Source organism: Sciurus carolinensis, chromosome 10 (genome assembly GCF_902686445.1).
Source record: "Sciurus carolinensis chromosome 10, mSciCar1.2, whole genome shotgun sequence".
Taxonomy (NCBI): Eukaryota; Metazoa; Chordata; class Mammalia; order Rodentia; family Sciuridae; genus Sciurus; species Sciurus carolinensis.
Genome location: NC_062222.1, coordinates 81,785,491 through 81,796,899, shown reverse-complemented (window position 1 = coordinate 81,796,899; position 11,409 = coordinate 81,785,491). Strand labels below are relative to the sequence as shown.

Sequence of the window (11,409 nt, the reverse complement as noted above, 5' to 3'; positions counted from 1 at the left end):
GAAGCGAGGCTCAGACTTTCTCTGGCCTCTCTGATCTGTAATGTCCTCAGGCAATATGATCTCCATGCCAGAGATTCTCCTGATTTGCAATCCACACTTTAGATCTCATGGTTGGCATTTGCTGGATTCATGTGCTGGTTTCAGCTTGGAATTGGCTGGACCCATGCACCAGGTCTGAGCTCCACTCCTTTTAAGTATTTAAGTCTATGCTCCTATGTGTGTCTGGCTAACTGTGCCTTTTGTGTACCAGTTTATTTGGTCAAATAGTCTCTGAGTCTGCCCAGAGAGGTCTACTCCTCTGACCCTGGGGTTCCCCACACCAAGGTATTCCAGGACTTACAGATCTTTTCAGATCTTTCCTTTCTTTTTTCTCCACCCCTAGTTCCCGCCTGCACCTCAGCTCCAATTCACTTCCTTAGCCTTGTTTGTTGTATCCCAACTTTTCCAAGTTTAAAGGCTTTCTGTTCAATATTGAGTATCAGTGGGGGTATTCTATCCCTTTTCACTCACCTTGAGGAGAAGTAATTTCCTTGCTGTTTGAGTCCTGAGTCCTAGAGCTGTGAGAGTTACCACTTCCAGCTAATCTGCCATCTTTCTGGTTTGCTTAAATCTTTTATCAAACATAGAAATTGCACATCTTTGATCCTCCTTTCTTCCCGCAGTACTCTGCCAACTCATTCCATTTCTGCAAGCAAATTTCTTTCACAAGTAAAAATGAACTCAGTGACAAATTTGAAATTCAAGTCTGTATAATTTCATAGGTTGCTAAAAGGTTAGAACTCACAAATCTCATTTATGCACATGATTGCCTTTATCCAAGTCCTAACTTGTATTTTACATGCTTAGTAACTTATAATGCTGCAGTATAATTATCTTTCATTGTTTGTTGAACTATGGACTCCTTGAAGACAGGGACTGTGCCTTATTAACACTTTTCATCCTCAGAGTCTAGTAAATGTTTTGCATATAGGGGACACTCAATAAATTTTGAATCTGAATAAGAATAAGAGACAGTACTGAAAAGTATGAAATGTTAATTTAGTGCCTTGTGCCCTGTCAGCAAGATCACTGTGGTTCTTACATAAATAGTTACCTAACCATTTACTTCACATTTCTCAATTATTTACTCTGTGGGTGAATTCAGTTCAGTGTCAGTTTCTAGCTGCAGACTTGAACATGTAGATCTGTATATATCTCCATGCTGTATAAGTCTAGTCGTGTTAAATTACCTTTAATGCAATAAACCAAACCAAGTGCTTGCTGTGATTCCAGGGCAATGTTTGCTTTAGATACCATCATTCCTGATGTACTTTCTTTTTTTTCTCCAATATTCCATAAAGCTGCAAAAAGAAGTTTGGACAAATCAATGCGGTCATTTGCTTTTAATTTCAGAAAGGCTAACAAATAATTTTAATGCATGAATGAATAGTGTAAATAAAAAATTAAAATTGCATTGAAATAGTATTTATGTGTATTTCAACTACTTATTTAAACTATTAATTCTAAATACATTTGCTTTGTATCAACTATAAATCAGAAGCATTTTGACAGAACAGGACCATTATCAATAGCCTATGTTACTGAATTAGTTCTTTATTCTATTTGAATATGTATTTGTCATAGTGGATTATTATTGAATGACCTATATTTGCAAAATACCTTCAAACCCACATATACTGTTCTAATAACAGAAATTTTTTCTGTTCAGTGTCTATATAATTAAGAACTAATTTGAAAAATTCAAAACTTATACATCCTATAATAATATTTAACCCATTTTTTAAATGTTTCAAGTTTTTTTTTTTTATCTTAGATCAAATAACCCATTTTTCAATGTTAACCTATAGGTAGCTGCTTGAAAAGCTATGAGAATTCTAGGACTTGAATTCCCAGTTTCAGTTGGGTAGCAGGTTGGCAAGGTTTGAGCTAAGGACCAGCACTAGAAGTTCACAAAACATCTAACAATTTCTAAAACTTTAGAAGATACTAAGGACAAAAAATTTTTACCCTGTAATGAAAATATTCTGAATCTGACTTACTAAAATTTAAGGAAAGAAACATTATAGTTGTTTAATCTTAGTATGCTATGATAATTTACTTTTGTAATTTTAAAATTCTTTTAGTAAGTCTTTGAGTTTCATTTGAAAAAAATATGGACTGTGAATAGAATCTCAACAGTGCATTCATTTCTGCTTGATTTTCATCTTAGCTATCATTAGGAGTGGAGTTACTAATATTCACTTCTGTTTCTATGTTTCTATATTTTATTTGTTGATAATTTTTGAAGAGTGGATAAGCACAGATTATAGGCATTAGCTATATTTTTCTTTCAGAAAAGTTTGATAAAAAGAGATGGAAAACTCTCATCTTATTAATATAGTTTATAAAGTTTACATTTTTCATTTCTTAAAAATGTTAAACTGAGCTGTACAGGAAATAATGCCTGCAAAGCATCTGTGCAGCTTAAAAATGGACAAGTTCTCCAACTTGATTCATATGGCATAGAGATGTACATAGATCTACATGTCCAACCCTGAAGCTAGATGTTATACTGAACTGAATTAAACTACAGAGTAAATTATCAAGAAATTTGAAGTAAATGGATAGGGAATCCGAGAGGAAATAGACAAAAATTCCAGAAGCTCAATCTAAAATGAGAAAAGGGAAGAAATAAAAGAACCCTTTCAGCAAGGGAGTTTTGGGAAAAGGAATTAAGAGAAGGGACAAGCTGTTTTAGCCAGACTTTTTTTGTTGTGATCCAACCAGAACAACTTTAGAGGAGGTGAAGTTTATTCAAAGGCTTATGGTTTCAGAGGTCTCAGTCCAGAGACAGCCAAGTCGATTCCTCAGGGCTCAAGGTGATGCTGAACATCATGGTGGAAGACTGTGGCAAAGGGAAGCAGCTCATATGGTGATCAGGAAGCAGAGACGGAGGACTCCATTTGCCAGATACAAATATATACCCCAAAGCCATACCCCCAATTCTCACCTCTTCCATCCACTCTTACCACTTCATTTACCACTCAGTTAATCCCTGTCAGGGGATTACTTTACTGATTGGGTTAAGGCTCTCACAACCCAATTATTTATCCTCTTAACCTTCTTGCATTGTCTCATATGTGAGCTTTTTGGGGAAACCTCACATCCAAACCATAGCATTCTGTCCTGAACCCCCCAAAACTCACAATCATCTCATAATGCAAAATATATTTTGTCCATTTCCAAAGGTCCTTCTAGTCTCAACAGTCTGGGAATTGCTCAAAGTTCAAGTCCAAAGTCTTCTCTGAGGATCAAGGCAATCTTGCCTTTTGGGCTCCTGTAGAATTAAAAGCAATTTACAAGTATCCAACATATAAAAGTACAGAGTATACATTTCTATTCACAAAAATAGGGACATAGTAAAAAGTGATAGGACCAAAGAAAGACAAATCCAGCTGGACAAACAGGTCCTGTAGTTCTGCGTTTAGCATCTGGATCACAGGGCATGATATCCTCTCCAAAGGGCTTGTGTAGCTCTGTCCCTGTGGCCTTGTTGCTTGCAGCCCAAGTGGCCTTTCTGTTGACTTGTCTCCACTTGATTCCTTTTGCTTTCCTAGGATGATGTCCTACATTACTGGCATTTCTTATTCTTTGGAGGCTCCACTGCAGCTTTAACTTTCTCCTCAAATCTCCACACCTTACCTTCTCAGGGAGTACCTACAGGGACTCCAACCCTGTTGCATTTTGCCTGGCTTTCAAGGTCTTCATTTGAAATCTTGGTGGAAGCCTCCATGACCCCCTAACTTCAGCATCTTGCGTTCTTGTAGAACCAGCACCACATAGTTCCCACCAAGGTCTACTGCCATCTTGAGCAATAGCCAAACCTCTAGTGTCCCTGGATTCAGCAGCCTCTTAGTGTTTGGGTGGCTGAGCACATTAAATAAACTTCCTAGGCCCCCTTATGAAAGAAGGATGTCTCTCTGGTCTCTTCTCAAGAGAATTTTTACTTTTACTTCCTTGAGTCTGAGATGGATATGATCTTGCCAATTCCTAAGGTGCCCTCAAGTCATATTTCTTATTGTCTTTGGGCAAAGTCTTTAGCATTTCTGTAGTGGCAGTAATATCTTTAACAACTATAACTTCATTAGTCCCAGTTTTAGTCTCACCTTTCAATTCCAAGTTTTTCATATATTTCTGCTTTGCTTCTGCTTATGATCATCACGCTAAACTTGGCTAAAAATTTCCAGCAATGTCCACACCACTGCCTGCATGCTATGCTGCCTAGATATTTATTTCACCAGATAAAGAAGTCCATCACTATAGTAACACAGCCACATCAATGTTTATAGCAGCTCAATTCACAATAGCTTAACTGTGGGACCAACCTAGATGCCCTTCAACAGATGAATAAAGATATTGTGTTATATATACACCATGGAATATTACTCAGTTTTAAAGAATGGAATTATGGCATTTACAGGTAAGTGGATGGAATTGGAGAATATCATGCTAAGTGAAAAAAGTCAATCCCCAAAATCAAAGGCCAAATGTTTTCTCTGATATGTGAATGCTGATCCATAATGGGGGGTGGGGTGGCAAGGGAAGAATGGAAGCACTTTGGATTGGGCAGAGGGTAATAAGGGGAGTGGAGGAGGTCTGGGGTTGGAAAAGATGATGACATGATACAGAGATTATTACCATATGTATGATTGCCTGAATGGTGTGACTTGGCATCTTGTACAACCAGAGAAATAAAAAGTTATGCTCCATTTGTATACAATGAGTCAAAATGCATTCTGCTTTCATGTGAAACTAATAGAACACATAATTTAAAAAAATCCATCACTTTTAAAATCAGCTTCACAAAAAGTCTCAAGACATGGGAAAAATGCATACAACTTCTCAGCCAGAACATAACATGAATGGCTTCTACTCCAAATTCCAAGAGAGTTCTCCTTCTCTGAACCATCTTGAGCCATATCATCATGGTCCATGGTCCTACTGGCATTCTGGTCTTCTGAGTTCCACCAGAATTGGAAGCTCCCCTTGCAACAACATAAAGCATTTCCAGCTTTCAGTGCTAAGTATCTCAAAATTTCTCCCAGCAATTCCAAAAACTCCGAAAACTTATGAACCGCATGGTTAGTCAGAGCAACAACCCTACTCTTGAACATATTTCTGATTTAGTCAGCTTTATTACTGCTTTGACTAAAAGAACCAACCAGAACAACATTAGAGGATGAAAAGTTTATTTGGAGGCTTACAGTTTTAGAGGTCTCAGTCCATGGACATCCAGGTCCTTTCCTCAGGCTCAAGGTGAGGCTGAACATTATGGTGGAAGACTATGGCAGAAGGAAGCAGCTCACATGTGATCAGGAAGCAGAGAGAGAGAGGTCTCCATTTGCCAGATAAAAACATATACGCCAAAGCCTCATCAATTCCCACCTCCTCCAACTATACCCTACCTCTTCAGTTACCACTCAGTTAATCTCTTTCAGGGATTAGGTTAAGACTTTCACAACCCAATCATTTCTCCTCTAAACCTTCTTGCATTGTCTCACATATGAGATTTTGGGGGGAACCTCACATATAAACCATTACATTAGCCAAAGATGGTGGTTTTGTGTGTGTGTGTGTGTATCTGTGTGTGTAAAAGTATAGACAATAGTGCTTTATTGAAAAGATTAGTTTAAAAGAATATAAAATTGTTGTGTAAAATAAGTGTTTTCAAATTACAATTCTATAGGTACAAATTATCTTTTCTCAAACAAGCAACTATCAGCAAAAGCATGCATTTAGATTTGAGTAGCAAAACAGCAGGGGACTAAGAAGTGTGGCACTGTAAGCCCTCTCACCCATCATAACCATTATTAGGTGGCAGCTCTTTCAACCTGCAGGTTTACTCAAACATACATAGGGTTTTCATTGATCACTTGAATATTTATTTTTCTTTTTTACAGGTTTTTTTCCCTAGCAAAGTTAATAAATGTCAAAATAACTCAAATAATTGACTGCATGGATGTACCCTGAAGTCACGTAAGACTTTTCTTGGTCAGAACTTCACACAATGAGCATAAACATACAGTCTTTGACCATTCACAATTACGCAACAATGAAGGGGCAAAGTTAGACCAGCAGACTATTTTCTGTAGTACACGTTTGTAAGTAATATTTCTTGATCGACACTGACTTCATTTTGTATTTTCTGGTCAAAAAGTAACAACAAAAAAATTGCTTTCTCATTTTTGAATGAAGTATTTTCTCCATCTCAATTCTTGCTATAGCAAAATGATAGTACTGACTGAGCACCTATCTACTTTTAAGGGTTTTTTCTCCTTTCTGCAGGCCCCTAATGTTGTCAAGTTTCCTAACATTAGTATAAATGACCTTTAAAAACATGACCCCTGAAGTGTGTCACAGGGAGACACTGGAAGAAAGGGCAGGAGAGGGGAAGGACAAGGCCACAGTGCACAGTGGGCACCTGTTGATCAGCTTATGCTGCAGATTTGACATGTCTTTCATTCTTCTACACATGGAGGAAATCATGCTCCACAAATGAAGAAAATATCAATGGCTGAAAATAGAGGAGACAGTCTGCACTGTGATTTAAAAATGACCACTGCTGTTTTCTTCCTAACAGAAAAATTACTCCATAAGGGAACAGTTAGAGGAAATCCAGGACATGGAGAACTGGTAGGCATTTGGGCTTCCTGGAGAGTGGGGCTTTGGGAGCAGGGACTCTGTTCAGGGACAAGTCTAGGTTCAGGAACATGCCTACCAAAGACCCCAATTTCCATTGCTGAGGGGGATCTTGTACACCTTCAGATATAGAAAATGCACAAAGAGTGCAGTATGAAATACAAATAGGGTGATTTCTGAACAGGTCAACTGCCAATTTTCCTTAAAACAGTATTTTCTAATTTAGTTGAGTAAAAGTAATTTGTGGACTTAATTGCAGTGTGAAAACTGGAGCTCATAGCAACTTTGGTTTTCTCCATAGCATAATAATAACAGTATTACTGGAGAACACTAAATAAATTGACTTTTGGAGTGTGCTATTCAGAGTGGTTTTAAAAATTACCTAGTATGAGAATCCAGAGACTTCTTAAAAGTTATCCCTAAGAGTGTGCTTTTAAAACATTATTTAAGGGACTGGGGACATAGCACAGTTGGTCAAGTGCTTGTCTCCCACGAACAAGGCCCTGGGTTCAATCCTCAGTACTGCAAAAAAAAAAAAAAAAAAAAAAAAAAAAGGCTATTTAAATGTAGACATTTCTCTCATTAGATAGTTCTACTTTTGTTTCACAAAAAATGTACGTAAGTGTATATAACATAATGGTATTATTATAGTAGAAAACTGGTTTTAAGTGTTGTATACAAACCTAAAATCAACTTGATAAGTAAATAGTTTTGTACCAAGTTAGCACAGATTTTCATATCACTAGATATATGTCTCTACCCCACAGGAACATTCTAAGGAAGCATGAAATTTCTAGATGTCAATAAAGAATGCTTGCCAATGTAATTATTAGTTAGGTCAACTAAATCAAAGAAATTCAAAATGAACTATACATTCTGACTGATTCTTGGAAATCAGTTCTAACATTGGTGATTACTTAAAGAAGAAGAAAATGAAAATGAAATTCACTTCTAAAAATATAAAATGTAACGTAGCAGTGAAATACAAATGTTAAAAGTACCTTATAGCAGGAAAAATACCCCACCACACTTAAAGCTAAAAAAATAAAATAAAATTTTGGAAACAAAAATGTGGATAGGCACCTCTCTAGCAATCTCATGAAAAGGCAGAGCTGTAGTACTCATTTGAGATGTTGTCTTCTTCCTTAGTGTGTGACATCCCAGGTTCCCACCTGGCCATCCCTGCCCTGCATCTAGAGTGCCTGCATCTTTCCAATCATCAGTTGCAGTGGCAGAGCTCAGCTTTCTTTCCCAGCAAGATGTACTTTTTATTCAGATTGTAGTTCTCCACTTTCCTGCCTCCTTTTTTAAGCCTCTCAGGATGGAAGTTTTCACAGTGAAGGTCCTGGTGCCTGCATCTTTCCAATCATCAGTTGCAGTGGCAGAGCTCAGCTTTCTTTCCCAGCAAGATGTACTTTTTATTCAGATTGTAGTTCTCCACTTTCCTGCCTCCTTTTTTAAGCCTCTCAGGATGGAAGTTTTCACAGTGAAGGTCCTGGTTCACTCCCTGGAGATCCAGTATGTCGGTGATGGGAATTGTTCTCAGCTCCAGAAAACTGTTCTGAGTTTTCCATCTCCACTGTACCCATGGGTGGAAGTGGCCTCTGACTTTCTTGTCCTTGGTTTCTATCAATGGATTGAATCCAACCACAGAAGGTGGGATAGTGACCTTAAGTCTAGTCTTCTGTTTAAAATCTTTACTTCTTCTGACTCTGTATTAGGCAAGTGATGGATCATGGTACTATTTGCTTCAGTTCATCCAGAAACCTGTTGTTTTTTTCAACTGCTCCAGTTCCTTTAGAGTGAGAATGGGGACTTTTGCAATGACTGGCACCCCTATTGTGCACTGCCTTCATAAATGTTACTTCTAAGGGCTTAACTTCCCAAATGGTGAAATAAAACAAAAGCAACGATACTCTGTGTTATGGTTGATGTGCTGTCTACTCAAACCCCTCTTGTCAAGCTGGTGCCCTTTACACTCTCATCAATGCAGGAGATAACCATCTTAAAATAATTTCTGCTGTTGATGGCAACACCATAGCTGAGTGTGTTCAACAGTGTAAGGCAAATTCTGAGTCCCATGCTGACCCCCATTCAATCTTAACATTTGAAACTGCAATTTGGACAGTTCTTTCAATTTTCTCTGCCGCCCCAAGTATGATTTTTCTGGGCAGAGGCCAGTAAGAACTAGGTTGTTGATGAGTGTTGCTTTTCTAGAGTTGAACACCATCTTTGTGACTGTGTACTTTTTTTTTTTCCACTCATTTTTCATGAACTTGATTGAGAATATTGCAAGTCTAACACAGTCATTTCAAGATATATAAGTTGAGCTGATTGACACTTAAACATCTTTCATATTTCCTCTCTCCGTGGACCGGTTAAAGAACAGGTGACTACTGATTGTACCATGGACTGGCCCCTCTCTTGGTTTTTGTGATGTAAACTTTTCTCTTTCTCATCCCTAATGAAACCTTCAGCAAATTCTGTATTTCTCACTAATTCAAGTGGATATTTTGGAGGCATTGATTGCTTATGGTAGTGTTGAGGGCAAAATTGATGTTTGAATAACAATTTTTATGTGCATTGAAAAAAACCTGTATAAATTTATAGATTTTGGGCTATTATCTTATTTTTTATCGGGAGATATGTCTCCATAAGTGAATATGAAGTTAAAATTCTTATTATGTTTCCATTAGTTAGTTTGTTTCTTAGATCTTTTACTTTTTTACACTTCTGTAATTCTAGAATATACTTCAGGGAATTCATGATAAGGTGGGGTCTGCCTATGTCTTTTGTATCTGGAATGAATGCTAGCAAAAGATTCTCCTTTCTCCTGGCTTCTCTCTAAATAAATCCAAATTCCCTGTTTTTTGGAATGAATATAGGTTCAATGGTTGTTTTTAGAAAGTCCCTTAAAATGCTGAGGATCTATTAGACATCGTTGTCATATTTCATGACCATGTTTCACTTTATTTCCAAGAGGAAATCCGTAGGTAGTAATCTCTCTCAGAGGGATGTGGCATAAAGGCTGGGCTAAGAAGATTTCCTGGTGAAGGGCAAGCCTGGTTTGAATGACTCTGTGAGAGGCTTGAGGAATCCCAGGGTGGAAGGAGGGTGGAAGATTGAGGTGGGAAAGAAGTGGGACTAGCCCAATGAGATAAGTTGTACACTTACAAAGTTCCCTTTTCCATTTTGTCAAAAGACTGAAAAACAAAGGACAAAAGGAATAAAGGCCCAGGTTTAATTCTCAGGTATATTTGCTTTTCAATTGGGGCATTTTTTTCTCTTGTAAGTGATTAATGCACAATTACACTTTCCAAATAAAGTAGTTTTCTTAACTATTCTCTATTTTCAAACCTCTCCAATAAACATGAGAAAACATTTAAAAATCATTGGAACTATTTTTTCTATTTAGGTAGAAACTAGATTAAACCATATTTAGAACCAAACTTATTTAAAACTCTTACTTTAAATATTTGAATTTACCTTAATGCCAACATCCTTTGATGATTTACTAATTATAGAGTTTAAAAATATGAAGAACAGGATATTTAGAATATACCAACCAACAGTGATGTGGCTTTATTCCTCCCAGTTCAGAATGTACATGCAGAATTTACACCAGGGTTTTCAGAGAAAAATGCAGGACTTCTTACTTTGAGATTCTACAGAAGGCAAATATTCTAATGTTTCTTATTAATTAAGATAAATTTTAAGCATGCAGTGTTAAGAATTAAGTATTTTAATTTCTCAATTATCCGTTAATCATTAATAAGTGTACACACACGCAAACCACCATATTGATACTGTTAAGGAAAGATTATTTCAGGTGTTGTCATTTTGTATTTTAAAGCTATTGGATTTGCATTAAATATAGGAAAATCAATTCAAACTTTCCATTCCATGATAATGAATCTTTTTTAAAGGCTTTTAATATTTAACATTGTTTTACATACCTTATTACAATACTAACTAGATAGATATTATTCTTTGTTAAATGAAAAAAAATGAGTAAAGTGTATGTGTGAATTAGTAATATGAATATATTCAATGATGATAATTGCATGCTTGCTTATACATCTGGGCTCACATCAGAAAAAAGCCAGGTTTGGCCCCGGACTTCAAATAAATATCACCCATTCCTTGTAGGAGGTTAAAAAAAAATCAGAATTTATCAAAGAAAGAATTATCTTCTCTATTTAGAAAGTTAGAACAGTTTCCTTTTTTCTTTTCCAATATAAGTTTTCTGTCTTTTTAAAAAGTAGTTTTCTCCAATGGAAATAATTCCATGAGCAACTATTCTTTAACTTTTGTTCATTTGTGGTCTGAATGACGAGGATGGTACTCTGTTTCAGGAATCCGTTGAGTGACTGAAAAAAAAAAAAAAATGAAACAAAAAACCCCAAAACCGAAACCAAAAACAATAATAAACACTCCTCTTTCTCGCTCATCTATTCTAACCTCTTCTGTGCTTAATGATTTAAAATAAGATCATAGAAAATATATTTCTTTCATTATAAAATTTCTCTTAAATATTTATTATTTCTCTACCTATATGTGTCATGGGCCATTTTGACTGACTCAGTTTTTTAGCTAAGCTAAATAACTGGCTTGTTAGTAAGGCTGTAGCTGTGATGGAAGCAAGGAAATTGTAAAGATCTATTTTAGTTGTTATTATTGCTATGGTTTTCTCCTAGTTTGAGGCAAAAATCAAGCCTTTTATCAGACAGA

General features: G+C 36.5%; 1 pseudogene; it reads right to left on the bottom strand.

Annotated features, from left to right (window-relative positions):
• Nucleotides 1-8,047: 8,047 nt before the first annotated feature.
• LOC124994254 (septin-2-like) lies at nt 8,048-8,908 on the bottom strand (annotated as a pseudogene).
• Nucleotides 8,909-11,409: the final 2,501 nt, after the last annotated feature.